This window comes from Ranitomeya variabilis, chromosome 2 (assembly GCF_051348905.1).
Source record: "Ranitomeya variabilis isolate aRanVar5 chromosome 2, aRanVar5.hap1, whole genome shotgun sequence".
NCBI classification, from domain to species: Eukaryota; Metazoa; Chordata; class Amphibia; order Anura; family Dendrobatidae; genus Ranitomeya; species Ranitomeya variabilis.
In genome coordinates this window covers 364,176,458-364,203,455 of record NC_135233.1, presented here as the reverse complement: position 1 = coordinate 364,203,455, position 26,998 = coordinate 364,176,458, and the positions used below count along the sequence as shown (strand labels likewise).

General features: G+C 45.1%; 1 pseudogene across 1 annotated transcript; it reads left to right on the top strand.

The window, feature by feature from the left end:
• The first annotated feature begins 3,878 nt into the window (after positions 1 to 3,878).
• Positions 3,879 to 25,881, top strand: LOC143805977 (delta(3,5)-Delta(2,4)-dienoyl-CoA isomerase, mitochondrial-like; annotated as a pseudogene). The gene is made up of 10 exons (XR_013221363.1): positions 3,879 to 4,002; positions 8,355 to 8,517; positions 8,922 to 9,010; positions 9,931 to 10,055; positions 16,006 to 16,054; positions 16,136 to 16,200; positions 16,479 to 16,549; positions 24,701 to 24,772; positions 24,978 to 25,127; positions 25,199 to 25,881. The product of XR_013221363.1 is annotated as a delta(3,5)-Delta(2,4)-dienoyl-CoA isomerase, mitochondrial-like (transcript).
• Positions 25,882 to 26,998: the final 1,117 nt, after the last annotated feature.

Here is a 26,998-nt window from a genome sequence, read left to right as displayed (position 1 = left end):
ATCTCAAGAGATGTCCCTTCCTTTTGTCCCAATCCAAAAAACAGGGAAGAGAAAGTCTTGCACACACTAGATGTCAGAAGATGCCCGATCCAGTATTTAGAGGCCACACGGGAGTGTAAAAAGGATAGGTCTCTCTGTGAGTGTTTTCAGGGTCCTCGAAAGGGACAAAAAGCTTCCAAAGGCACACTGGCAAGATGGATAAAGGGATGCCATCACCCTGTCATACCTCGCTGGGGGCGGCCACCCCAGAGAAAATAAAAGCTCATTCAACAAAAACAGTTGCAGCCTCCTGGGCAAAAAGCCGGTGCCTCAATAGAGCAGATATGTAGAGCCGCTACTTGGTCTTCCTCCTCTACATTCTTTAAGCACTATCGGCTAGACCTGGCCTCTTCCACAGACCTTACCTTCAGGAAAAGGGTTCTGGAAGCGGTAGTCCCCCCCTAATGTACAATCTCTGCAATCTCTCCGTGGTGCTGTCATGGGGACAAAGAAAAATAGTTACCGATAACGTTTTTTCTCTGATCCCATGACGGCACCCGTACATTCCCTCTTCACGTGTGGGTGTGCACTCTTAGTTGGTAATGTTATATTTTGAAGTGTGTGTCTGTTAAGCTAAGTTCCTCTCGTGCTCTGTAAACAACTGAAGTGGGAGAGAGAGTGAGCAAGGAATGTACGAAAATGATCGGGTCTAGATGGGTCTGCAGGACTGAATGCTGACAGACCTGAGACTCCACCTTACAGCATAACAGAAATCACAGTTCAAAATAGATACCAAGAGGAAGGAGGGCCCTGCTCGCAAGCTTACAAACTATGAGTAAAGGGGAGACACGAGAGGTGGATGGTAACAATTGCTTTAGTTACTCGGACCAGACATAGTGTAAGGCTCGGGTGTTCATGTAAAGCTGCGATTAATCTGTTAAAACCTTGAAGGGACCGATCAAGCAAGGACCTAGTTTATATTAGGGTACCATGAGACTGACATACTTGGACGACTGCCAGACTTTGTCTCCAGGATGAAACGGAGGCTGATCCAGATGTCTCTTGTCTGCATGTATTTTCAGCTTTTCAGAAGTCTTCAAAAATGTGAACTTGGTGTCCTCCCAGATTTTAGAAAAACCCTTGATGAAAAATTCAACAGCAGGAATATCGGAGATAGTAAAAACAGAGAACAGAATATTGGGATGCTGACTGTAGACCACAAAAAATGGAGATTTGGCAGAAGATTCGCTCACATGGTTGTAGGAGAATTTGGCCCAAGGCAGGAGTTCGGCCCGGTCACTGTGGTGAGCATAGACGAAGTGCCAGAGGAAGTTAGTCAGGATCTGAATGACCCGTTCTACCAGGCCATTGGACTGAGGATGGTAGGCCACTGAAAAATCCAAAGTGACACATTCAGTAGTTTACAAGTAGCTCTACAGAAGCGAGAAGTAAATTCGATGCCTTTATCCGAGACAATATGGAGCGGTAGACCATGGAGGCGGAAAATATGTTTAAGAAACCACAGAAGCAGATGGAAATCCATGCAACATGCTGCCAGGGAGCAGATGGTATAGGCAAAGGAAGTAAGCGACCAGTCGTAAGCTGTTTTGTTCTGGGCACAAGAGACACAGGCAGACACTAGATCCGCAATATCCTTGTGCAAGAACGGCCACCAATGGTGTCAGAAGAGCCGTTTTCTTCGGTCCGGCATGACCATCCAATTTAGATGAGTGAACCCAGAGAAGGACCTGCTTCCTATCAGGTTCAGTAACATAAGTCTTTCCGGAGGGGTGACAAGATAAATCCAACGAAGTGACTGTAAACATTTTTGGATGGCTCAATGATGTGTTGGGGCTCCTCCTCCTGGTCGGAACACTGGAAGGATCTATAGAGAGCATCCTCATTGACGTTCTTATCTGCCGGCCGAAAATGTATGAAGTTGAAACAGGTTAAGAATAGACCACGTGGCTTGTTGTGGGATAAGTCGCTGTGTGCATTGCAACTATGCTAGATTCTTGTGATCTGTGTATATAACTACCATATGCTTAGCTCCTAGCAAGAAGTGCCACTCCTCCAATTGGTAACAGTTCTCTATCGCCTATAGAGTAATCATCTTTATTTTTATCATCTTTATATAGCGCTAACATATTCCGCAGCGCTTTACAGTTTGCACACTTTATCATCACTGTCCCCGATGGGGCTCACAATCTAAATTCCCTATCAGTATGTCTTTGGAATGTGGGAGGAAACCGGAGAACCTGGAGGAAACCCACGCAAACACCATACAAACTCTTTGCAGATGTTGTCCTTGGTGGGGTTTGAACCCAGGACTCCAGCGCTGCAAGGCTGAAGTGCTAACCACTGCTCCACCGTGCTGCCCGGTAATTGTGTTCTGGAGCAGTGAAGATCTTGGAAAAGAAGCCGCAAGTCACCATGCAACTCTAAAAAGACTTCTGATTAAGAATGGCTCTGGGCCCTGAAGAAGCATCCATTTCCAGAAAGGACTGCTTGCTGTTGTCCAGACGATGCAGCCCAGGAGCTGACGAGAAGGCCTGTTTTAAAGACGCAAAGGTGTTCTCTGCCTCTGGAGTCCATATCTGAGGATTGTCACTCTTGTGGGCCAGGGCAGAAATAGAAGCAGTCTGAGAGGAGAAATGTGGAATAAACTGGTGGAAAAAGTTCGCTTGAATGCTGTCACAATACATGGATAGTGACAAAGTCAGCGATGGAGTGGTGTGATTTTTGCCTAGAGTGACCTCTCCAACAAACATAGGTTCAGATGTTCCCCAGTCTCAGATTACATGCTCAGGACTGCCACAATAGAAGCACCTTCCCTTGGACCAGCGGACCTCCTGATGATGCTTTGTCATTTTCACCTGGTCTACCTGCATGGACACAGGAGAGGGTGCCTAAGCTGAGGTTTGCTGCATGACCGATCTTTGAAAGGTAGGATCCAGGCATACAGATCTTCTCTCGCGGTTCACCTCCTTGGAAAGTTCCTGAAAGCTGATATTTATCCATGTTGCTAGAGATACCAAGTCATTCAGTTAGGTGGGTATCTCATGACTGTCCAGCTTGTCCTTGATTCACCCAGACAGGCCTTCCCAAAAGGTGGCTACCAGAGTCTTATTCCAGGCGAGTTCAGGCGACAGGATGTGAAAACATAAAGCATACTGGCACACTGTGAGGTTTCCCTAGCGTGGTTGGAGGAGAGAAATGCTGCTTAGGACGTTCGTCTGGGTTCATCAAAGACCTTGTGAAAGGCCTCTTGAAAGGACTAAAGGTTTGACACTAGAGGTTCCCTTCTCTCTCATAGGGGGTTAAGCCTCGCCGGCGAGGTGGGACATAATAAAGGCAACCTTGGCCTAATCTGAGACGAACTGATGAGCCAAGAGTTCAAAGAGCAGCGTCAAACGGATTAATTAACTCTTGAGGTACAGCAGGGTCTCCTCCATAGCACAGGAACAAGTCACAGATGGAGGAAGCCTGAGAGCCAGCGGATTCCATAGCCTGTGCAAACTGTTACGGACTGGGTGGTGAAACCACTGTGCCGTGGTCCGAGGAGGGGCGTGACTAAGTGGCTCACCAAGTTTGATCTCGTGTGCACGGTGGCTGACAATACAGGAGGCAGGAACAGTAGACTTGGCAAGTACTGGCTGGTATAGTGACTGGCATGAAAAACGCACAGGCAGGTACTGGCGGGCAAGACTGGTATGTTGGCAAAGTAAAGTTGGGCACGGCTTGTAGTTCAGATGCGCCGCTGACAGGTTGTGCTGACTGCGGAGCCATATCAGCAGCAGAATACTCCATCCTGGACCGTCCCGCAGCAGTCTATGAAGCTCCCTGTATCTGCAGTCACTTAGCACAGCCCCTGTGTCCCTCCTCCCATCAGCCCCATGCAAAAGAGGGGAGGGGGGAACTTGAGCTCAATATGGTGGAGCCCACAGTCTGACCTAAGTCCTGTGTTTTGTACAGGAAGACAGTGACTTCTGATGGCTGCGATCAGAGGACTTCTGAGGAGAGGTGAGCGCTATCACCGAGTCACCATCCTGCCTTAGTCATTGTAGTCACTCAGACTCTTAGGCTGCCGTCACACTAGCAGTATTTGGTCAATTAGAGGAAAAGTATAATAGAAACATATGCACCACTTCTGCATTTATCACCAACTCCTGGTTTTGGCTTACAAATACTGATGTAAAATACTCACCAAATACTGCTAGTGTGACGGCAGCCTTAAAGGGAGAGAGTTGTGTCTGCAGCTGTGCGAGACGTATTATTGACGTTATTGATTTAATGATATCCTAATCAATGCAAACATAACCTTGTGTGATCACATACGTATCCACGCCCGACTCTGGAGCAGACTTGTAGATTTGCAGACTTTGTTTCAACCTCCTCCCCTGCTGCACTGAACTTTACTCCAGATACTTTGTTACTCTGACTCTTGATCCAGAGGCGTCTGCCCAGGTAAATGCGTTGTCTGTATATGACTCCATTATTTCGTTAGGATTGCAAGTTAAAGAATTGTTGGGTGGTCTCCTATCTGTGCCTCTGCAGAGTACGACTGGGGCTGCACAGCGACTTTGGCTACAAAACCAATCATGCTGCCAAAAATCGCTCTGCTGCTTCTACATCTCCGATGCAAAAAGTAAGAACCAGTTGGACTTATTCCAACTTGCCTTTTTGTGGTTGCAATGCATTCCTATTTCCCTGCATTACGCTACAATGTAGAAAGGGCATAGATCGCTTCTTGGCTGCGTGACTCATGTCGTGGCCAAAATCGGTGTGTAGTCCCAGCTTTCATCTACAGCTTCTGGAATTCCCGGGCATCTGAGGGGTCCTGTAGAGCTGCCATTGTACGAGGTCACAGGTATAAATTTTATTGGCGAGCATGAGTTGTTGTGAATCAATTCGCATGACCCCGTCCATTGGCCATGTCAGTGACCTGTGTCCGCTGGATGGAGGTGAGAGAACCGCCTCTTACATGACAACACCGTAAGAAAACTTGGATGGCAACGTGCTTGCGGTGATCTTATTGAGGTCACCGCAGTTCATCGTGCCGCTCACAGTGAATTGTGGGAATGCAGCTACAATGATCGGCGGTGAACTCTATGGCGTTACCGCTCGTCACTGTAGCTGCGCTCGCAGCACCTCATTGTATCCTGTTTTTCAGCCTGGATGGTCGCATCTTTGCACCGTCCAGGTTGTAAAGCAGTTATCACTGAGATGGATTACAGCGTGGGACAGTATGTCAGACAGGTGAGGGAGATGGTGGTTTCTTTTTCTTTTTTTACAGGAGACAAGAGCTTCAATGAAATGGGCGTAAGGTGAGTATAACTTGTTTTTTTTTGTTTTTTTAAATAATACAAAACACACTATTTAACAGTTATTTCAAATAAAATACTTTATTCTGGCTGTGTTTTTTATTTACAATATACAGTGCCTTGTGAAAGTATTCGGCCCCCTGGAACTATTCAACCTTTTCCCACATATCATGCTTCAAACATAAAGATACCAAATGTAAATTTTTGGTGACGAATCAACAACAAGTGGAACACAATTGTGAAGTTGAACGAAATGTATTGGTTATTTTAAATTTTTGTGGAAATTCAAAAACTGAAAAGTGGGGCGTGCAATATTATTCGGCCCCTTTACTTTCAGAGCAGCACACTCACTCCAGAAGTTCATTGTGGATCTCTGAATGATCCAATGTTGTCCTAAATGCCTAATGATGATAAATATAATCCACCTGTGTGTAATCAAGTCTCCATATAAATGCACCTGCTCTGTGATAGTCTCAGGTTTCTGTTTGAAGCACAGAGAGCATCACGGAGACCAAAGAACACAACAGGCAGGTCTGTGATACTGTTGTGGAGAAGTTTAAAGCCGGATTTGGATACAAAAGATTTCCAAAGCTTTAAACATCCCAAGGAGCATTGTGCAAGGGATCATATTGAAATGGAAGGAGTATCACACCACTGCAAATCTACCAAGACCCGGCCGTCCCTCTAAACTTTCATCTCAAACAAGGAGAAGACTGATCAGAGATGCAGCCAAGAGGTCCATGATCACTCTGGATGAACTGCAGAGATCTACAGCTGAGGTGGGACAGTCTGACCATAGGACAACAATCACTCGTACACTGCACAAATCTGGCCTTTATGGAAGAGTGGCAAGAAGAAAGCCATTTCCCAAAGATATCCATAAAAAGTGTAATTTAAAGTTTCCAACAAGCCACCTGGGCGACACACCAAACATGTGGAAGAAGGTACTCTGGTCAGATGAATCCAAAATCAAACCTTTTGTCAACAATGCCAAATGATATGTTTGGCGTAAAGGCAACACAGCTCATCACCCTGAACACACCATCCCCACTGTGAAACATGGTGGTGGCAGCATCATGGTTTGGGCCTGCTTTTCTTTAGCAGGGACAGGGAAGATGATTAAAATTGATGGAAAGATGGATGGAGCCAAATACAGGACCATTCTTGAAGAAAACCTGTTGGAGTCTGCAAAAGACCTGAAACTGGGACGGAGATTTGTCTTCCAACAAGACAATGATCCCAAACATAAAGCAAAATGTAAATGGAATGGTTCACAAATAATATCCAGGAGTTAGAATGGCCAAGTCAAAGTCCAGACCTCAATCCAATTGAGAATCTGTGGAAAGAGCTGAAAACTGCTGTTCACAAACGATCTCCATCAAACCTCACTGAGCTCGAGCTGTTTGCCAAGGAAGAATGGGCAAGAATTTCAGTCTCTCAATGTACAAAACTGATAGAGACAAACCCCAAGCGACTTGCAGCTGTAATCGCAGCAAAATGTGGCGCAACAAAGTATTAAATTAAAGAGGCCGAATAATATTGCACGCCCCACTTTTCAGTTTTAGAATTTCCACAAAAATTTAAAATAACCAATAAATTTCATTCAACTTCACAATTGTGTTCCACTTGTTGATTCTTCACCAATAATTTACTTTTGGTATCTTTATGTTGGAAGCATGATATGTGGGAAAAGGTTGAAAAGGTCCAGGGAGCCGAATACTTTAGCAAGGCACTGCATATTGCTCCATACAGTATAATAAAATCCATATATTGCTCCTTACTGAATAATGATCCCCCATATATTGCTCCATACAGAATAGTGAGCCCTATATATTGCTCCATACAGAATAATGAGCCCCATATATTGCTCCATACAGAATAATGAGCCCCATATATTGCTCCATACAGAATAATGAGCCCAATATATTGCTTCACACAGAATAACGGACCCCATATATTGCTCCATACAGAATAACGAGCCCCATTTATTGCTCCATACTGTATAATGAGCCTCATATATTTCTCCATACAGTGTAATGGAATCCATATATTGCTCCTTACTGAATAATGAGTCCCCATATATTGCTCCATACAGAATAATGAGCCCCATATATTGCTCCATACAGAATAATGAGCCCCATATATTGCCCCATACAGAATAATGCTCCCCATATATTGCTCCATACAGAATACTGAGCCCCATATATTGCTCCATACAGAATAATGAGCCCCATATATTGCTCCATACAGAATAAAGAGCCCCATACATTGCTCCATACAGAATAATGAGCCCCATATATTGCTCCATACAGAATAATGAGCCCCATATATTGCTTCATACAGAATAACGGACCCATATATTGCTCCAAACAGAATAACGAACCCCATTTATTGCTCCATACTGTATTATGAGCCTCATATATTGCTCCATACAGTATAATGGGCCCCATATAATGCTCCATACAGTATATGATGGGCCCCATGTAATACTCTATACATAATGGGCCCCATATAATGCTCCAGTATATGATGGGCCTCATGTATTGGTCTATATATAATGGGCTCCATATAATGCTCCATACAGTATATGATGGGCCCCATGAAATGCTCTATAGATAATGGGCCCCATATATTGCTCCAAACATTAAAAAAATAAAATACTCGCCTCTCTTCACTGGCTGCTGCTCTGCTTCGGAGTCCTAAGCATCGCCATGTTCTGGCTCTCTGCACTGTGATTGTTCAGAGAAAAGTGCGCACAGTAGTGACCCTCTGACCTGAAACATCACAGAGTTGGAAGACGTCGCAGCTGAGGTGGAAGAGGTAGAGGTAAGTATTGCAAGTACTGGGGCCCTGAGCAACCGAGAGAGGCAGACTCACAGGCACTGGCACTGGGCCCTCATAGCGCGACGCTGTCCCCGATGGCGAGTAGGCCCCCTTGCCTGCACAGGGCCCTGGCATTTGGCTGGGTGCTGACGCCTGCCGGCTAGCACTGGTTCTATGTGTGATGAAGGGAGAACGACACTAAAATGATGTATGTTTAATAACTTTCAGACATTTACAAGGCGATCCTACGTCTCTCAAATATGTCGTCTGATGCAACAATATCCTCTTACAGCTATGAGACTCTGAAAGTCACCACTCCGGCCGATCACATCTACCATGTAGAGATAAACCGCCCCGAGAAGAGGAATGCAATGAACAAGGCTTTCTGGAGGTGCGAAGGTCTAATGTCATTATTATATTGTAGACACTAGATATCACATCTTCCCCCATTAACACAACAGACATCTATGGCATAAGTGCAGGGTTTGTCCGGCTGCTGCCTCCAAGTGTGCGGCCACTTCTACCCTCCCAGTCCCGCCTGGATGGTGGCCGCCTATCGAGATACAGTCAGATTCGGGGGACCCTTCTCTTTTGTGGAGTTGTAATAAATGTCTATGATATCGCTTTGAGTGGTGTCCAGACCCATTTTGGTGCCTCTTATTTTGGGGTAGTTAAAGGATCAAGCCGGTAACAATCCAGTCTGTTAAGTCCTTGTTTCCCCGGATGGTAGATGTTGGAAAAAATCTCCCCTATGTCACAGATATGGGACTGTATATTCTGTACTTCCCTCCACAGGGAGATGGTCCTTTGCTTTCAGGCTCTCGGAGAAGATTCTAATTGCCGGGCAGTTGTCATTTCTGGCTCAGGAAAAATGTTCACATCAGGTCAGTGCGTCATTACACCCAATATGGGGTGAGCTGTAAGTCCTACAATATATAACTTCTTGATCGATGGCTTTCTGTCCATAATTTTGTGCCATCTTCCATCTTGTGCCATCCCATTCACCTGCGCAGCTCATGGCTGGCTGCCATGCTAGGACTTATGGAGATAGCCGAGCCGCTATCAGTGCCAAAAAACTGAATGGATCGGTGGTCGCGCATGCACCCGAACGTTTCTTTCACACAGGGGACTTTGACACTCTTATTCTCACGATCGGTGGGATCTACCAGTGATCTAGGATATTTTATGTGTCTGACATCAGAGGACTGACAGTATCAGATGTCAGGAGTAACAAGCATCCAACACGTAGGAGATCACTGGGGGTTCGACCAATCAAAAGAATGAGAGTGTCAAAGTCTCCTTTGTGAAGTAAATATTTGTGTGCATGCGTGACCATCGCTCCATTCACTTTTCCGGGATTGATGGCTTGGCTGTGTTCGTCAGTCCCAGCATGGTCGCCCGTCAGGGGTTTTCTGGCAAAATCAACACGATTTGCTGACAGCAATGGCTAGAAACAGTGCCTCGTTTGTGGTTTTGCAGCTCAGATTGCAATGTTTTGGCGTTTTTGTGATCTTTGTGGGAGCTTACAAAAATAATTATGCTCATTTACAAGATCCATCAATTTGAAAGGGCTTTATTTTTGCTAAAATGTGTTTTTTTTTCTTAATGGATCCGTTACAGATACAGACTGATGTCATATGGACATGTGAACGCAGCGTAATATAGTTTTTTGGTCACTTCCCTTATTAGAAAATGTGATAAGACCAACCAAGTCTAAGCCCCCTTTTTTTCTCCAAGGACCCCCAGTTTGCTTCTGTGGTATGAATCCCCTTGGATGCCCCTTATGTCGTTCTCTCTTCTACAGGGATCGATCTCATGGACCTGATGAGTGACTTCACACAGTTGCAGGGAGAAGACGCTGCTAGAATTGCCTGGGGCGTTCGTAAGAAGATTACTGAATATCAGAAATCTTTTTCTGTCATCGAGAAGGTTTGTGTTTACATCTGGACAGTACATGTCAAGGATATGGGATACTGTCTCTATGGGGTGGATCCTTGAGAGCGATTTTTATTTTCTTTTTGCAGGCTAGCCCTCGATGAATAAATAAGTTTTCATCAGGTTAGCATGCTCCTATTTGGGCACTGTAAGGTGAGAGCTGGACAGGTTGTGGACGGGAGGTATGCGTCCCTGAGGTTCCAAGCCTCCGTGATTGATGTAAGACCTGGAGAAGCAGGCTCCAGCCTACATAGTGCTGAGAGGTGTTTTAATTGGCCCAGATTATGGGTCCTTGTTTTATGAGCAGCTGAAAGAGCTGGGTGGGATCAGCTGCTTACTTACCTCCAGGACATGGAATGTCTGATTTAAGACAGCTGGTGCTATCTCACTATGTGCAAGGTGAGGAGGCCTTGTACCTTCTGCTCAGACCCTGCTGGAGTCTGAGAGTAAAGGACGGACATTTAAACGAGTGAGCTTGTGTGTTTTATAGACTGGTTATTTATCCATTTTTGTTCTGTTACACCTTTTTTGTACCCGGAAGAGGCTGTTTTATTTTGTTAAATCAGACGGTTTATGAACTTTTAATAAACCGCCTGTTTGATTTGAATCGACAAACTGAATTCTTGTGTTTGAACCAGCACCCACCAATCCCTCACAATTGGTGCTACGAATGTGGTCAGAAATCCCAGAGGACAGGTGATTGCTGTCTGAAAACCCTGTGTCCTGAATCAAGACAGCTGTAGCAGTGCAAGCACAACCTGCAACCATGGAGGAACTGATCAAACAGCTGGTAAAGGCGAATCTACAGCAGCATCAAGCCCAATAGGAGATGAGTAAAGTGTTGATGCAACAGTTCCAGCTACAGCAGCAGCTAACACTACAGCTGCAGGAACAGATGACGCTCCTGGTAGAGGACGTCTGTGTCAGTGAAGCTGCACCTCCTTCAAGCCGAAACAACGAGACCCAGGTGAGGAAAATCATGAGAGGGGCATTGCAAAAGATGTCTCTGGGGGATGATATTGAGACGTTCCTAGCTATGTTTGAGAAAGTGGAGGACCTGAGAGACTGCCGCCGGATCAGTGGACGGAGGTTCTAGCGCCATATCTGACCGGAAGGCGTACTTTGATCTGGCACTGCAAGACACGAAAGAGTATGACAAACTTAAGGCTGAGATCTTGGCTCAGCTGGACCTAACCCTGGCAGTCAGGGCACAATGGTTCCACCTCTGGGACTTTCACAGGTACAAACCTCCTCAGTCACAAATGTTTAACCTTCTCCACCTGGTACAGAAGTGGCTGCAGCCAGAGACTTCTTCCTCACCCCAGATGGTTGAGAGAGTGGTCATGGATGGGTTTATCCACCGTCTGCTGAAGCCAATTCAGTCCTAGTCTGCCCAGGGAGATCCCCAAAATGCAAACGGTGGGCCTAGTGGAGAGGCATTGGGCGGTCGAGGGTTTCCAGGGTGGTCGAGCAGGGGTAAGCTCACCTTTCTTGGATTCCCAAAGTGGGGATGGCTTCCAAAGGAAGGGGACTAAATCCACACTGTGGGGGGCATCTAAAGTCCCAGGAGGTACCTGATTCACAGCCGAGTAATCAGTTCCATGACTTTGTCTATTAAAGGTGTCATGCCCTTGGCCATATAGCCACCCGATATCCCATGATCTTGGAGCCAATGGACTGCAGCATATCCCGATGTTGCTCCTATTTTGCCTAACTTCCCCGATGTGCAGTTTTTCAGCCTGGCGAGGGCCCTCAGGCATACTCAGTGTCTGCAAACTGAGTGCAAGTGACTGGACTGGTGGACTCAAGAAGTTTGGTGAACCTGATAAGGGCCACACTTCCTCATCGGCTGGTCCGTGGAAAGGTGATGGTCGTCTGGTGTATCCATGGGGGTGGATCTGTCTGTCTCAGGAAATTAGGGTCGTCAAGGACTTGTTGCACCCCATAATTATCGGACAGGACTTTGCATTGTTCTGGGACTTATGAGGGAAAGCAGGGATGCCTGCTTGCTCACACAACAGCAGATCACCCCTAAAGAAACCTTGTTACAGCTCGTAGCTGATGAGTTTCCGTTGTGTGTGCTAATTGGCGATGAGGAAGCATCTCCTGAGGCCAACATCCCTGAACTGGAGGTGTCTGAGGGAAACTTTGGAACTGAACTCTTAACGTGGTATATGAACATGTGACAGTGTTAAATGGGGTTCCTCAGGAGCTGACAGATGGTTCCCTCATTTTGCCTTGAATGGGGATCTGCTATATAGAGTAACCAAGCCAAGGGGTTAGGTGATAGAGCAGTTACAGGTGCCAGGGCCCAATAGTCGCAGGATATTGAACATGGCTCATTCAAATGTACTGGCCTGGGTGCTATAGAAAAATTATGAACTATTATTGTTCCTGCTCCACATGCCAGCTACCCTCCCTGGTGGTCCCCTTCCGCAGTCCCTTAGTACCGTTTCCCATCATCGAGATTCCATTTGAACGCATAGCGATGGATTTGGTGGGGCCCCTGTTGAACTCCGCTAGAGGAGATCAATATAGATTTGTGGTCCTGGATTATGCTACACGGTACCCAGAGGTGGTACCCTTAAGAAATTCCTCTGCAAAGTGTATCACTCAGGAGCTACTCCATATATTCTCTTGAACGGGTCTGCCGAAGGAGATACTAATGGATCAAGGGACCACCTTCATGTCAAAAGTTATGAGGGATTTGTGCAAAACACTGCAGATTGCACAACTCAGAACCTCAATGTACCATCCCCAGACGGACAGACTGGAGGAGAGGTTTAACAAAACCTTGACGGCTATGTTGAAGAAAGCAGTGGATAAGAATCTCCGAGACTTTGACTGTCTCCTTCCCTATCTGTCATTCTCCTTCAGGGAAGTTCCCCAAGCTTCCACAGGCTTCTCCCCATTTGATCTACTCTATGACCGACACCATCGAGGACTCCTGGATGTGTCAAAAGAGTCATGGGAAGCTGAGACCACATCCTATAGAAGCGTGGTAGATATCACCCAGATGCAAGAGAGGATTGGCAACTTGATACCTAATGTGAAGGAGCACCTCCTCATGGCACAGAAAGCACAGTCCAGGGTGTATAGTAGGTAATGCAGGGTTAGACAGTTCAACCCAAGGGATCGAGTACTTGTTCTGGTGCCCACGGTTGAGAGAAAGTTACTGGCCAAGTGGCAGGGCCCCTATGAGGTGGTAGAGAAAATTGATGAAGTTAACTATAAAGTCCACCAACAAGGGAAGAGGAAGCCCTACCAGGTTTACCATGTCAACCTGATTAAACCATGGCAGGACAGTGAACTCGTGGGATCTTCTTATCTGGTGGCCAAGTCAGAAGTTAGCTTGGAAGATGTTAAGAGAGAAGACACCTTGTACTGTTCACAAAAACAGCAATGCTGGGATCGGTTGGAGCGGAATAAAGACCTGTTTTTTTGAGTTGCCAGATCTCACTCATGTCATAGAGCATGAGGTACTCACAGAGCCTGAAATCGTATTGGATCCAGAGGCCTGCTGAGAGGTGATCTCGAAAGAGCTGAAGCAGATGCTGAATCTAAGCGTCATTGAAGAGTCCAAAAATGGCTGGTCCAGTCCCATAGTGTTGGTGCCAAAGCCAGATGCGGAATGATGGTTCTGTAATTACTGGAGAAAGCTCAATGAGGTCTCAAAGTTTGATACCTATCCAATGACCAGGGGAGATGAACTGATTGAAAGGTTAGGGCCGGCGATGTACATGTCAAGTCCCAAGATACCAAGGAGAAAACTGCCTTCTCAACACCAGATGGTTGTTTCCAGTACACAAAGATGCCGTTTGGGTTGCAAGGAGCTCTGGCTACATTCCAGAGATCCATGGATCGGAATGTAGCTCTTCACAAGATGTACATTGCAGCCTACCTGGATGACACTATTATCTTTGGAAAGTATTTTGGTAGCTATCTGAGCAAAGTCCAGGGGATACTAAATGCTCTACTGAAGGCAGGGTTTTCCATAAACCCAAAGAAATGTGCTATGGGCATGGAGGAAGCGAAAAACTTGGGCTATGTCGTAGGCAGGGGCGAAATAAAGCCCCAAATGAATAAAGTTGACGCAATAGAGAGTTGTCCACAACCTCTCTTAAAGAAGCAGGTCATAGCGTCCCTGGGCATCATGGGCTACTACGGCCGGTTTATCCCTAACTTCACCATGCTAGCTGTCCTTCTGACGAACCTCCTTAAAGAGACAAAGTTGGCTATGGCTAAGTGGTCTCCAGAAGCTGAGAAAGCCTTCTAGGAACTGAAGCTAGCCTTATGTAAACAGCCAGTGCTGGTGGCACCGTATTTCTCTAAGGCGTTTGTAGTCCAGACAGACGCGTGAGATGTCGGACTGGGCACTGTCTTATCACAAGAGGTAAACGGTGAAGAGCACCCCATAATGTAAGTCGGAAGCTGTCACTGTCATCCTGTGAGAAGAATTACTCCATAGTGGAGAAGAAATGTTTGGCCATCAAGTGGGCGTTGGACGCTCTAAGGTACGACCTCTTAGGCAGGAAATTCAGGCTAGTGTCAGACCATGCCCTGCTGAGGTGGATGAGGGAAGAGAAGGAGAACAATGCCAGGTGGTTACTACCACTTCAGGATGTTAGCTTCCATGTAGAAACTGGTCATATGAATTACGTTTCTTCAACCTCCCCAGACATTTCAATAATGTCTTCATAATTTTTATGATTTTCTCCATCCTCCTTGGTTATCCTCATATAGTTTCAGCTTCATCTCTACCCAGCACATTTATTCTCCCTCCTCCCATAAGTTTGTGGTTCCCATAATGTCCAAAATGATATTAAGTGTTGGAGATCATTTTCCTTCAAAGTGAAAATGACGTCTGATTAGTAAAGGACACACTTAATGGGTTTCTTCACCACCCATGGTCTTCTCAAGTATCTTTACCAATGGATTGAAGATATCAGTACATATCTCATGCTGCTTCTTTATGTACTATGGAGTGGAAAGTTATCATTTTTGTTTTTATATAGACATTATGTATCATGATGGAGGGTGGATGGATGTGAGGGATTGAAGATGGATGTGAGGGACTGAGGATGGATGTGAGGAACTGAGGATGGATGTGAGGGACTGAGGATGGATGAGGATGAAGGATAGATAAGGGGAATGGAGGATTGATTTGGATGACAATGGATTTGGATATGTGGTTGGAGGATGGATATGAAAGATAAATATGGATGGATATAGTTCAATATATGTCAGATGGATGGTGATTGATATGGATGATGAATACGGAGGATAATGTATGAATGAGGGGGAAAGAGGATGGATGTGGATGGATATGGTTGATGGATATGAAAGACAAATTTGGATGAATGAATGGAGGATGGGGATGGATATGGATGAGGATAAATATGGAGGATGCATGAAGGAGATGGATATGGATGGGGATTGGATAGAGATGGGAAATGGGTATGGATGAGGATGGAGGATAGCTATGGATGGATATGGATGGAGTACGGATATGCAGGAAGAATATGGATGTGGAGGATGGATATGGATTGGGATGGAGGAAGGGTATGAGAGATGGATATGGATAGATAAGGGTGATGGAAATAGATATAGAGGATAAATATGGATATGGATGGGGGATGATATGGAGGGTAAATATGAATGGAGAATGGATTTAGGTATGGGTATGGAGAATGGGTTGTGATGGATATGGATGGAGATTGAGGAAGGTTGAGGGGGAAAGATGTATGAAAATGGTGTATGAATATAGGTAAAACGGATGGGGATGGAGGATGGATATACAGTAAATATTGATGGAGAATAATGAAGATGGATATTGGATGGGGATAGTTATTAAATGAGAATTGATGATGATGAATATACCATACTCATCCTGTGGATAGTCATGGGTTTGGCCTCTTTGATGACATTGTATTTTTACCCTCAGTGCACGAAGCCTGTGATTGCAGCAGTCCACAATGGTTGTCTTGGAGTAGGTGAGAGAACACCAGGGTAATTTTGTCTATTTATTCTCAGTGGGAAGTTATACATTCCTGTAATGCTGTGTGTTCCATCAGGTGTGGATCTCGTCACTGCCTGTGACATTCGCTACTGTTCCCAGGACGCCTATTTTCAAGTTAAGGTGAGACGTCCGTAAAGCGGTCGCGATTCTTTCTGGTGGTCCCTTGTTCTCTATAACGTAAGCGGCTTATTAGGGTCTCTTGCTTTGGCCATATTTGGGCACCAATGTGTAACTGGGCCCCCTCTAGTACTGATGTCTTAAGCCCCCTCAGTCTCTGCGGCGTGGGGTCACTGCTCCCCTTTTACTTTTCTTTATTGCTGACATTTTCTCCAAGTCTCTTTAGAAATAAATGGAGCCCCTCCAGCCCCCTCCTTCTATATAACCGTCTCTTCTTGCAGGAGGTGGATATGGCTGTGGCAACGGATGTGGGAACCCTCCAGCGCCTGCCGAAAATCATTGGGAGCAGAAGGTATGTAACACTCGTTATCGCCCAATACAGCAGGACATGATCATATTTCCTCTATTCAATGATTTCACGTTAAGCCTCTTGCACACAGCCATAATACAAAGGCCAAATAATGGGAAAGACCCATCCTTTTCCTCTATATGCCTACTATATGTGGATTAGTGATGTAAGTAAGTACTGTATACGTCCATACTGAACACAGAACATGCCTGTGCTTGCCACTAGGGGGCACAGCAGAGCTATTTGCAGAATACATGACTGTGTATTACAGAAGGGACAATTGCCCGTTTGGTTTCCCTAGTGGGACTAATAAAAGTTAAAAAAATTATGAATAATAAAAAAAAAACACTAGATAAAAAGAGTGCAGATGATTGGTATCATTTTTATCACAGATGATCCGAATTATAAAACGTTTTACATTATTTATTCTATGCAGTAAAAATCTTAAATAAAATTAAAATCATTGCCAGAATTACTGTTTTGCTTATTTAGTTCCCCTCCAAAAATTTAAATAAAAAGTGATCGTAGAGACACATCTACCCCAAAATGGTCCCTTAGGCTACTTTCACACTAGCGTCGTGCGCTGCACGTCGCTACGCGACGTTGCGGCGCACCGACGCTAGCTGTGGAAGCGCCGCACAACGGGGGCAGCGAATGCTGTTTTTCAACGCATCCGCTGCCCCATTGTGAGGTGCGGGGAGGCGGGGGCGGAGTTCCGGCCACGCATGCGCGGTCGGAAATGCTGCAGACGACGCACCAAAAAAGTTACATGTAAGGTTACTTTCACACTAGCGTCGTGCACTGCACGTCGCAATTCGACGTGCCGATGCAACGACGCTAGCGTTGAAAGCGCCGCACAACGGGGGCAGCGGATGCTGTTTTTCAACGCATCCGCTGCCCCATTGTGATGTGCGGGGAGGCGGGGTGTACTTCTGGCCGCACATGCGCGGTCGGAAAAGACGGTCACGACGCAACACGACGTAACCGTCGCACGACGGTTGCGACGTGTGGCAATGCGTCGCACTGCGCCGCTAATGCAAGTCAATGGAGAAAAAACGCATCCTGCAAGCACTTTTGCAGGATGCGTTTTTTCTACAAAACGACGCATAGCGACGTGCAGTGCACAACGCTAGTGTGAAAGAGGCCTTAGAAATCAAGTACTCATAATTAAAGCTAAATAAAAATATATATTATAAGATGGCCGCCGGACAGGTCCTTGAGGGGAGATATGTATCATCGAGGCGGGTAGCTTCGGTGATGTGAGCCTGCGAAAGCATGCTCCAGCATTTATAGCGCTGAGAGAATTAATGGGGCATATCAGGGCCGAGTTTTACAAGCAGTCAAAGAGATGGGTGGGAGAGGCTGCACACATATCCCCAGCCCAGGGGTGTAGTTTGGCAGATAAAATGAAGACCAAGTGTCTCATTCAGTGTCTGGGTCTGGATATGTGTGGATCTCCTGTGTGTTTGTCTGTGCTAAGGTTTTAAGAACTGGACACTATCCTGAGCGGGCGAACCCTTCATCCTGTAAGGACTATTTACGTTGTGTTTTTACTTTGTGCCAGAAAATGATGTTTTTTTATTTGGTTTCCTAAACGTTTATGCAGTCCTAGTAAACCAGCTTGGATATTTCAATGAAACCATTTTCCTGAGTTCAAGGTGGCAGAGTCGCTGTCACATGCCCAAAAGCAACAGTGCTGAGAGTTGCTTCTTTGGAACAGAGACCTATTCTCAGAACTACTGGGTTGTATTTAGATCTTAGAGCATGAGATTCTTATGGAGCCTCATGTCTGGGTAAACTTGAAACCGTATCTGATTCTCGAAGCTCGCCGAAAGGTGATCTCAAAAAAGATGAAGCGGAGGCTGAGCCTGGGAGTCATTGAAGAGTCCAAGAATGGCTGGTCCAGTCCCATAGTCTTAGTGCCAAAACCAGATGGAGAATGGCAGTCATTATAGGAAGTTGACTGAGGTCTCTAAGTTCGATATATATCCAATGCATTGTCTCGATGAATTGATTGAAAGGCCAGGGCCTGCCCGATACATTACCACCCTTGACCTCACAAAAGGGTATTGGCAAATTCCCGTGGCCCAAGACGTCGAAGAGAACACTGTCTTCTCAACACCAGATGAATGCTTCAAGTACACAATGATGCTGTTTGGAATACAAGGAGCACCAGGAACCTTTCAGAGAGCCATGGTTCGAATCTTGACTCCCCACTAGAGTTGCACAGCGGCCTACCTGGATGACATTGTGATCTTCACCGAGGATTAGGGAAGCCATCTGAGCAAAGTCCAGGCGACACTTGATGCTCTACGGAAGGCAGGGTTTTCTATAAACCAGAAGAAATGTGCTATGGGAATGGAGGAAGCTAAATATTTGGGCTATGTCGTAGGCAGAGGTGAAATAAAACCCTCAAAAAATAAAGTTGATACTATCCACAGTTGGCCACAACCCCTCTCAAAGAAGCAGGTCAGAGAGCTCCTAGGCATCGTGGGCTATTATCGCCGGTTTATTCCCTAACTCTGCCCCTCTGAAAGACCTCCTTAAAGGGACAAAGTCAGCTATGGCTAAGTGGTCACTAGAAGCTGATACGGCATTCAAGGAACTGAAGCTAGCCCTGTGTAAACAGCCAGTGTTGGTGGCACCGGATTTCTCTAAGGAGTTTGTGATCCAGACAGATGCTTCAGATGTAGGAAGTTGTCATCCTGCGAGAAGAATTACTCCATAGTGGAGAAAGAATGTTTGGCTATCAGGTGGGCGTTGGACACTCTAAGGTACTATGTCTTAGGCAAGAAATTCAGGCTAGTTTCAGACCATGTCCTGCTCAGGTGGACGATAGAGAAGAAGGGGAACAATGCCCGAGTGACCAGGTGGTCTCAATTCAGGACATTAGCTTCCATGTAGAGCATAGGCATGGGAAACCTCATGGCAATGCTGAAGCTTTGTCGAGAGTCCACTATTAGATGATGGAGAAGGTGCCAAACCCCCCCAGCTTTGGGCAGGGGGGGTATGTAATATGGCTGCCGGACAGGTCCTTGAGGGGACATATGTATCATTAAGGTTGGAAACTTTGGTAACGTAAACATTGGAAAGCATTCTCCAGCACTTACAGTGCGAGAGAGTTAATAGGGAGTAAAAGGGCTAAGTTTCATGAGCAGTCAAAGAGATGGGTGGGAGTGGCTTATCACATATCCCCACCCCATGGGCGTGGTTTGGCATATAAAATGGATACCAAGTGTCTCATTTAGTGTCTGGGTCCGGAGATGTGTGGATCTTTTGTGTGATGGTCTATGCTAAGGCCTTAAGAACCGGACACTAACCTGAGTGGGCGAACCCGCAATATTGTATGGACTTTTTACTTTGTGGTTTCACTATGTGCCGGATAAGACTGTTTTGTTGTTTATTTTCCTGAGCGGTTTATGCAGTCTTAATAAACAAGCCTGGACATTTGCTGTCAAACAGCCACAAGACATGCAGCCGCAGGGACTCGAACACATTATTCAAGCACGCCGAAGGTACTCGGATAACACATTATTCGAGCACATTCGCTAATCACTAATTGGGATCGAAAGTGGACTAGTCATAGGGAAGTTAATCTCAACAATGTATTATTATTATTATTTATTATTATAGTGCCATTTATTCCATGTCGCTTTACATGTGAGGGGTATACATAATAATAATATGTACAATAATCTTGAACAATACAAGTCACAGCTGGTATAGGAGGAGAGAGGACCCTGCCCGCGAGTGCTCATGTATACAATTAAATGGAGATAGTGGCACATGCTGCCTATTCTCCATGTGTAGGACCACAAGGCAGGAATCACATCAGTCAGTTTAGATGGAAATACCTCCTTTTTTTTAAAATCAGATACATTTTTATTTAACCAAATTCAAGGTACAAAGCAATAAAACAAAAATCGCAATGAGAACAACATTAACAATGCTCATTAGTTTCAGAAATTTCCTCCCTCCCTTCCCCTCCCCCTCCCCCCATTACATACAAGAGCAGCAAATTATGCTTGGTATAACCTACGTTCAGGGTCATCTTCTCTCCACCCAAGGTGTCCATAGTGTCTCAAATGTTCTTATGCCTTTTCTCTTAACATAAATGTTTTTTTCCATATTCACAATAGAGTCAGACTGTCTGAAAAATTCCCTCAAAGTCGGCGGATCTTCATTTATCCAGTATCTGGCGATTAGTTTCCGCGCAATATATAATAATCTAGCTATTGCCACCTTATATTTATTATGTACCTGGACTTCCTCCACATATCCCAGAATACAGACCACAGGATCCCTCTCAATCCTACAACCATTCGCTCCCCCAATGGCATTAAGCACCGCTGTACAATATGGGTACAGACTCGGACACTGCCATAACAGATGGAGAATTCCAGCCCCCTCCACCCAGCACCGAGGACACTCAGGAGTCTGTCTAAGACCCGCTCTATGCAGCCGTTCAGGAGTCCTATATACTCTATGGAGTACATATATCTGCGAGAGTCTGCCCAGTTCAGTCAGTAATAGTTGGGGTATATATTCCATAACCACTTCCCATTTATCTTCCTCTATCCTTCCCAACTCCTCCTCCCATTTCCCCTTTGCTCCAATAGGATAATTATTTAAAAAAGCATGCATTAGATCCTTATAAATGCCCAACACTACCCCTTTTGTTCCCCCCTCTGCGGAGACATAATCAATCAATATATCCTTGTGAATCTCCATTTTCATCATCTTGCTCTGCGTAACATAAGCATGCCAAAACTGCCCATATTGAAATCTGCAGACCTCCGGTAGCCCATAATCCTCCTGCAACTTTCCAAAGGGCACCAGTCCCTGCGCGTCCTGCACCTGAACCATATACTGTATTCCCAGTCTCATCCAATTTTTAAATTCTCCCATATTAACAAATTGCGGTAGAGTCTCGTTTTGCCATATCTGGGAAAAGTTTGTCAAGTGCTCCAAACCCCTCATCTTTTGAATTGCCCCAGACTTTACGTATCAGTGCTAAAGTAGGATACACCAAACCCATCTTCCTGAAACTTCCTGCCTCCAAGCCCTGAACCAAGGGATTCCTCCCCATTTCCTGGACCAAGACCCTTTGTATTCACCCTGCCCCAGACACTTCCCTCCACCCCCTCATCTGTTGGCCCTGAGCAGCTAAGTAATAAATCCAAGGGTTCGGAAGCGCCAGTCCCCTCCATCCTTGTGCCTCTGCAATATCTCAAGTCTGATCCTCGGCTGCTTTTTTCCCCACACAAAATCCCTAAATATAGAGTCAATAGTACGAAACCACCGCCTAGGGAACCATATAGGGGCATTGTGCAAGACGTACAGCAGTTGGGGCATCAAAATCATCTTAAATTAATTCTTCCCACTACTGAAAGATACAGTTTACACCACGCCCCTACTTTACTCCTAAACTTAATCAGCAGTGGAATCAGATTCAAATCTGCATAGCTCGAAATCGGGAGTGACACCTGAATGCCCAGGTATTTAAACTGTCGCATCACTGCCAACCTACTACCCTCACCCCGACATTGGCAAATCAACACAATCATCTACAGCCATGACAGTGGATTTTTCCCAGTTAATTTTTAATCCCGATATAGACCCAAATGTTTTAATAATATCCATTGCTCTCAATAACGACTCTCCGGAATCCTCCAAAAAAAGCAACACATCATCTGCATACAGGGATAATTTTCTTCTACCACGCCATATCTGAACCCTTTAACCGAAGCCGCCCTCCTAATTGTCTGTGCCAAAGGCTCCACTGCCAAAGCAAATACAGTGGACACCCCTGCCTAGTCCTCCTATGAAGCGCAAAACTGACAGACATTTGCCCGTTAACTCTGACCCTAGCGGTTGGGGAAGTATATAGCAACCGTATCCATGAAATAAAGGTCGGCCCAAAACCAAAGCGTTCCAACACCCTCCAAAAATACTGCCACTCAACACTATCAAAAGCTTTACGCGCGTCCAATGATACCACAACCCTACTGCCCCTGTTGTCCGACGGCAGCTGCAAATTCAGAAAGAGTCTACGCAAATTAATTGCCGTAGACTAATTTGACATAAATCCGGATTGGTGAGAATGAACAAGATCCTGAACCACACTCGCCAAACGGCTAGCCAAAATTTTAGCAAAAATCTTTACATCTACCGTCAGCAACGAGATAGGCCTATAAGATTCCGCCAACCCCGGATCTCTTCCCTCTTTCGGAATGACCACCACCACCGCCTCCCTCATGGACGCCGGTAATTCCCCCTCCCGAAGAACCTCTTCAAAAACCTTTTGCAATCTGGGTGTTACCATCTCAATTAATTGTTTGTAAATTTCACTCGGGCTACCATCTGCCCCCGGGGCCCTATTATTATCCATAGATCTAATAGCCATTTCAATCTCTTCTTTTGTTATGGGCACCTCCAGTCTCCCCCTATCACTGTCTTTAATACTCAGGAGCCCTGCTTCCTGAAGAAAACCCTCTATGTCTCCCAATGAGTCCCCCGATCCCGAAGAATATAACTGATTATAGAACCGTCTAAATTCCCCCAAAATACTCTCTGTGTCTCCCACCTCCCTTCCCTCATCAGTCTTCAATTTATATACATAAGACGATTCCCTCTGCTCCGCCACCACCACTGACAACAGATGCCCCACTTTTTCACCTTCATCATAAAATTGCGTTTTCTGAAAGGCCCTCCTCGTCTCCGCTTTCCTCAAATACACCTTATTAACCTCTTCCTGTGCACCCCTTAACCCACTCTGATTTTCTGCTGATGGGTCTCATGCCATATCCCTCTCCACCCTCTCCAAGGTTTCTATTATTGCCGTATCTTCTAGCTTAGATTTCGGCCTACACCTGGAAATCTCTCGAAACAAGAGACCACTTAGGACCGCTTTCATAGCGTCCCACACCACCCGACTATCAGTACTCCCTTCATTAATCTGCCAATACTCCTCAAATTCTTCCTTTATAGAATTCATATTGATATATCCCAGCCATACCGGGTTCAACTTCCACCCAACTCCCTTCCCAATATTCCCCCCTATCCGTCTAATAGACAATTCTATGGGGCTTATGGTCCGAAATCACCCTTGGGAGGTATTCCACTCCACAGACCAGTTGTGTCATTCGCTCATTTCCAAGTGCCATATCTATTCGTGAGAGAGACCCATGCGTCGCAGAATAACAAGAGTAGCACACCGCATTCTCATTTCTCACTCTCCACAGGTCCTTCATTCCAATCTCTTTAATATAATTCCCTAATGCCGTCAATTTCCTAGTACTTTTACCTGCTCTCTGTTTATGTCTATCCCACCCCTCATCTATAACATTATTGAAATCACCAATGATCAGTAATGGAAATCCCGTACCTCGCTTAAATATTTCCATAACCTCACATAACTTTTTCCCCCTGTATGGCGGTTATATGTACATAGCTACTATACATAATGATTGCCCATAAATTTTACACATAACAATAATATACTGTCCTTCACTATCAACATGGCTTTCAATTTGTTCAAATGGCGTAGACGCTCCTATTAATAAAGAGACCCCTCTAGCATATGAAGAATACGTGGAATGATATGCTCTCCCAATCCACCTCCTCTTCAACACCTCCACCTTTCCCCGTAGAAAATGAGTCTCCAGGAGGCATAGAACATCCGGCCTCCTCTTCCTAGCATATTCCATGATCGCCGTTCTTCGTGTTCCCTCTGACAGTCCTCTTATACTCCAACTAAGGATTTTAATTCTATCACCCATCATACAATTCTATACATGCAAGTTCCCGGAAATACCCCTTTAATACCACTTTTGGTGCTCATACCAGTATACTCTGTCCTGTCCAGGAACTGTCCTGAATCTCTGAAGGCTCTGTAACTTGCAATCCATTCATTATTAGTGGACAGTTTTTATTCATTAATATTCTTCCAGCACTATAGGAACTGGAACTTCCTTCCCCACTGACATTTCCTGTAGAGAGACAAAGACCACACTTTCCACTACCTATTTCTGTATGCCTACCTTTCTGGAGGAGTATCTGAGCAGTGTCTTTTATCTGTGTGTGGGGTGCTGATAATAATCTACATATATTTGGGGAGCGGAATGATTACCAGATTCTTTTCTTCTTATACAGCCTGGTGAATGAGCTGGTCTTTACCGCTAGGAAGATGATGTCCGATGAAGCCTTGAGCAGCGAACTAGTCAGGTATGTTTCTCTCATAGTGGTCCTCCGTTTCCTCTTCTGCTCGTTTCCTCTTCCATCTTCTTCTTTCTTTCTGTAGAAGGACATAGGTATGCCCCTTTGTCCTGTAGAGGGACATAGACCAGCCCCCACTTCCCTTAGAAGGACAGAGACCAAAGAAGCCATGTTTTTCTAATCCCATAAGACCTTCTTTTTTCCTCTCCTCCAGCCGGGTGTTTCCGATAAGGACTCCCTCCTTAGTGCTGCCTTTGATCTGGCCACTGAAATTGCCAGCAAAAGCCCTGTTGCCGTCCAAGGAACGAAAGTGAACTTACTGTACGCTCGAGATCACTCGGTGGAGGAGAGTCTGAATTACATGGTGAGCAGTCGTCTTGTTCTGCCATTCCTTGGTAATCGCAGTCAGGTAATCATGTTGTGTCTGTGTCTCAGGCCACCTGGAACATGAGCATGCTGCAGACCCAGGACATCATGACATCTGCTCAGGCCGCCCTGCAGAAGAAGACCCCAAAAGATGTCACCTTTTCTAAGTTGTAGGACTCGTCTACATCTTATCAGCTGATTCGGATTCCCTAATACTTCAGGGAACGTGATGACCAGCGAAATAAAAACAAATTTTATAGAGGAAACTATGTTTGATGAGAGATTAATATTCAAAGCCTCAAATTTAGATAAATTAATTTTAAAGTTAGATAAGGATGCATATCTTTTAAATTCCAACATTAAACTGGAAAGTGAGACAAATCGGATTAGTGATGAAAAATAAGAGGTCATCTGCAAAGGTTGCAAACTTATAAGAAATGTTATGAATCTTGGTGCCTGTGACACCTTGATTGGATCTGACACACCGAAGGAGTGGCTCAAGGGAAAGAATAAATACAAAGGTAAAATTGTTTGAAAAGTAAGGGGTGATGTTTATATACTTTTGATCGCTTAACTCAATAAAAATGTCAAAAAAATACCGTCACTTTTTCTCGCACCATACTTTGACCTCTTTGCGTGACCTTTGGTGGATGATTTTTGAGGGTCTGGATATTCGCAAACTCATGAAAGACAACATGTTCTAAACAAAAATGAAAACTGTTGAGAAAATAAATGGGATTATTTTAAAGAAATTGTGAAATAATTTCTAGGTAACAACAAAGATCCAAAATTTAAGTCCATTGTGGAGAACATGTTGAAACGTTTCAAAGTTGTGGTTTGTCTGATGAATTTGAAGTTACATTTTTTACATTCTCATTTGGACGACTTTCCTGAAAACTTTGGTGCTGTTGGTGAAGAGCAAGAGGAAAGATTTCATCAGGATATCAAGGTGATGAAACGACGATACCAAGGTAGATGGAATGTGAACATGATGGGGGACTACTGCTGGACGCAGTGAAGATCTGTAGGCTGTAAGACAAAAGGTATCAAGAGAAGCCTTGAAGAGAAAAGGACAAGATTTAGTTTCCAATAATGTTGCAGAATTCTTGTGCAATAATTTTTTATATATAAAATTGTGTACATTTTTGGTTAAGATAAAGATTTTTCTTGTTCATGTCGCTTGCACGTAACTTCACATGCAAAATCCATATGTGATAGTTAAAAATAAGTGTGTCACGGTTCCACCCCTGAGAGTGTCTGGCATACAGTTACTGACAGCTCAGCCGTCCAATCTGCTACAAGGGTGTGCTGAAGCTGTCAATACATTCATTGACAGCTCAGTCGTCCAGTCTGGTTCAGGGGAATACTGAGCCGTCAGTGTGCTCATTGACAGCTAGGCCGTCCAACCTGAGACTGAGAGGCACTGGCTGTCTACAGGTGTTTATTTTGCCAGGTGATTGCCAGGCTACTTAACTTGGCTGTTACTCCCAGATCTCTGCCAGATGTACATACAGCTACTGTGTGGTTCGTCTTTGTGCCTTGAATTATATTTGTTGATCTTGCATTACCTGACCTTGGACCTCATTCTGACCATCTGTCTGTTTAACTCCTTCTGCTCTCATCCTCTTTCTCCTGGTATTCTGACCTTGGAACTTAACCTGACTACGCCTTTATCTCTTCCATCTGTTTATGACGTACCCTCCTGGCTTTTGACCTCAGATTTCTTGACTATCCCATCTCATGGCTTGTCTATGAGAGGTGACTCAGTGGTACATTATGTCTGGCCAATAAGTTTCTCTTTTTTGCCAGTATGGAGCCTGTTCACATGTTCTGTGACCAGGTGGTGAATTTGACGCAGATGACTCAGGA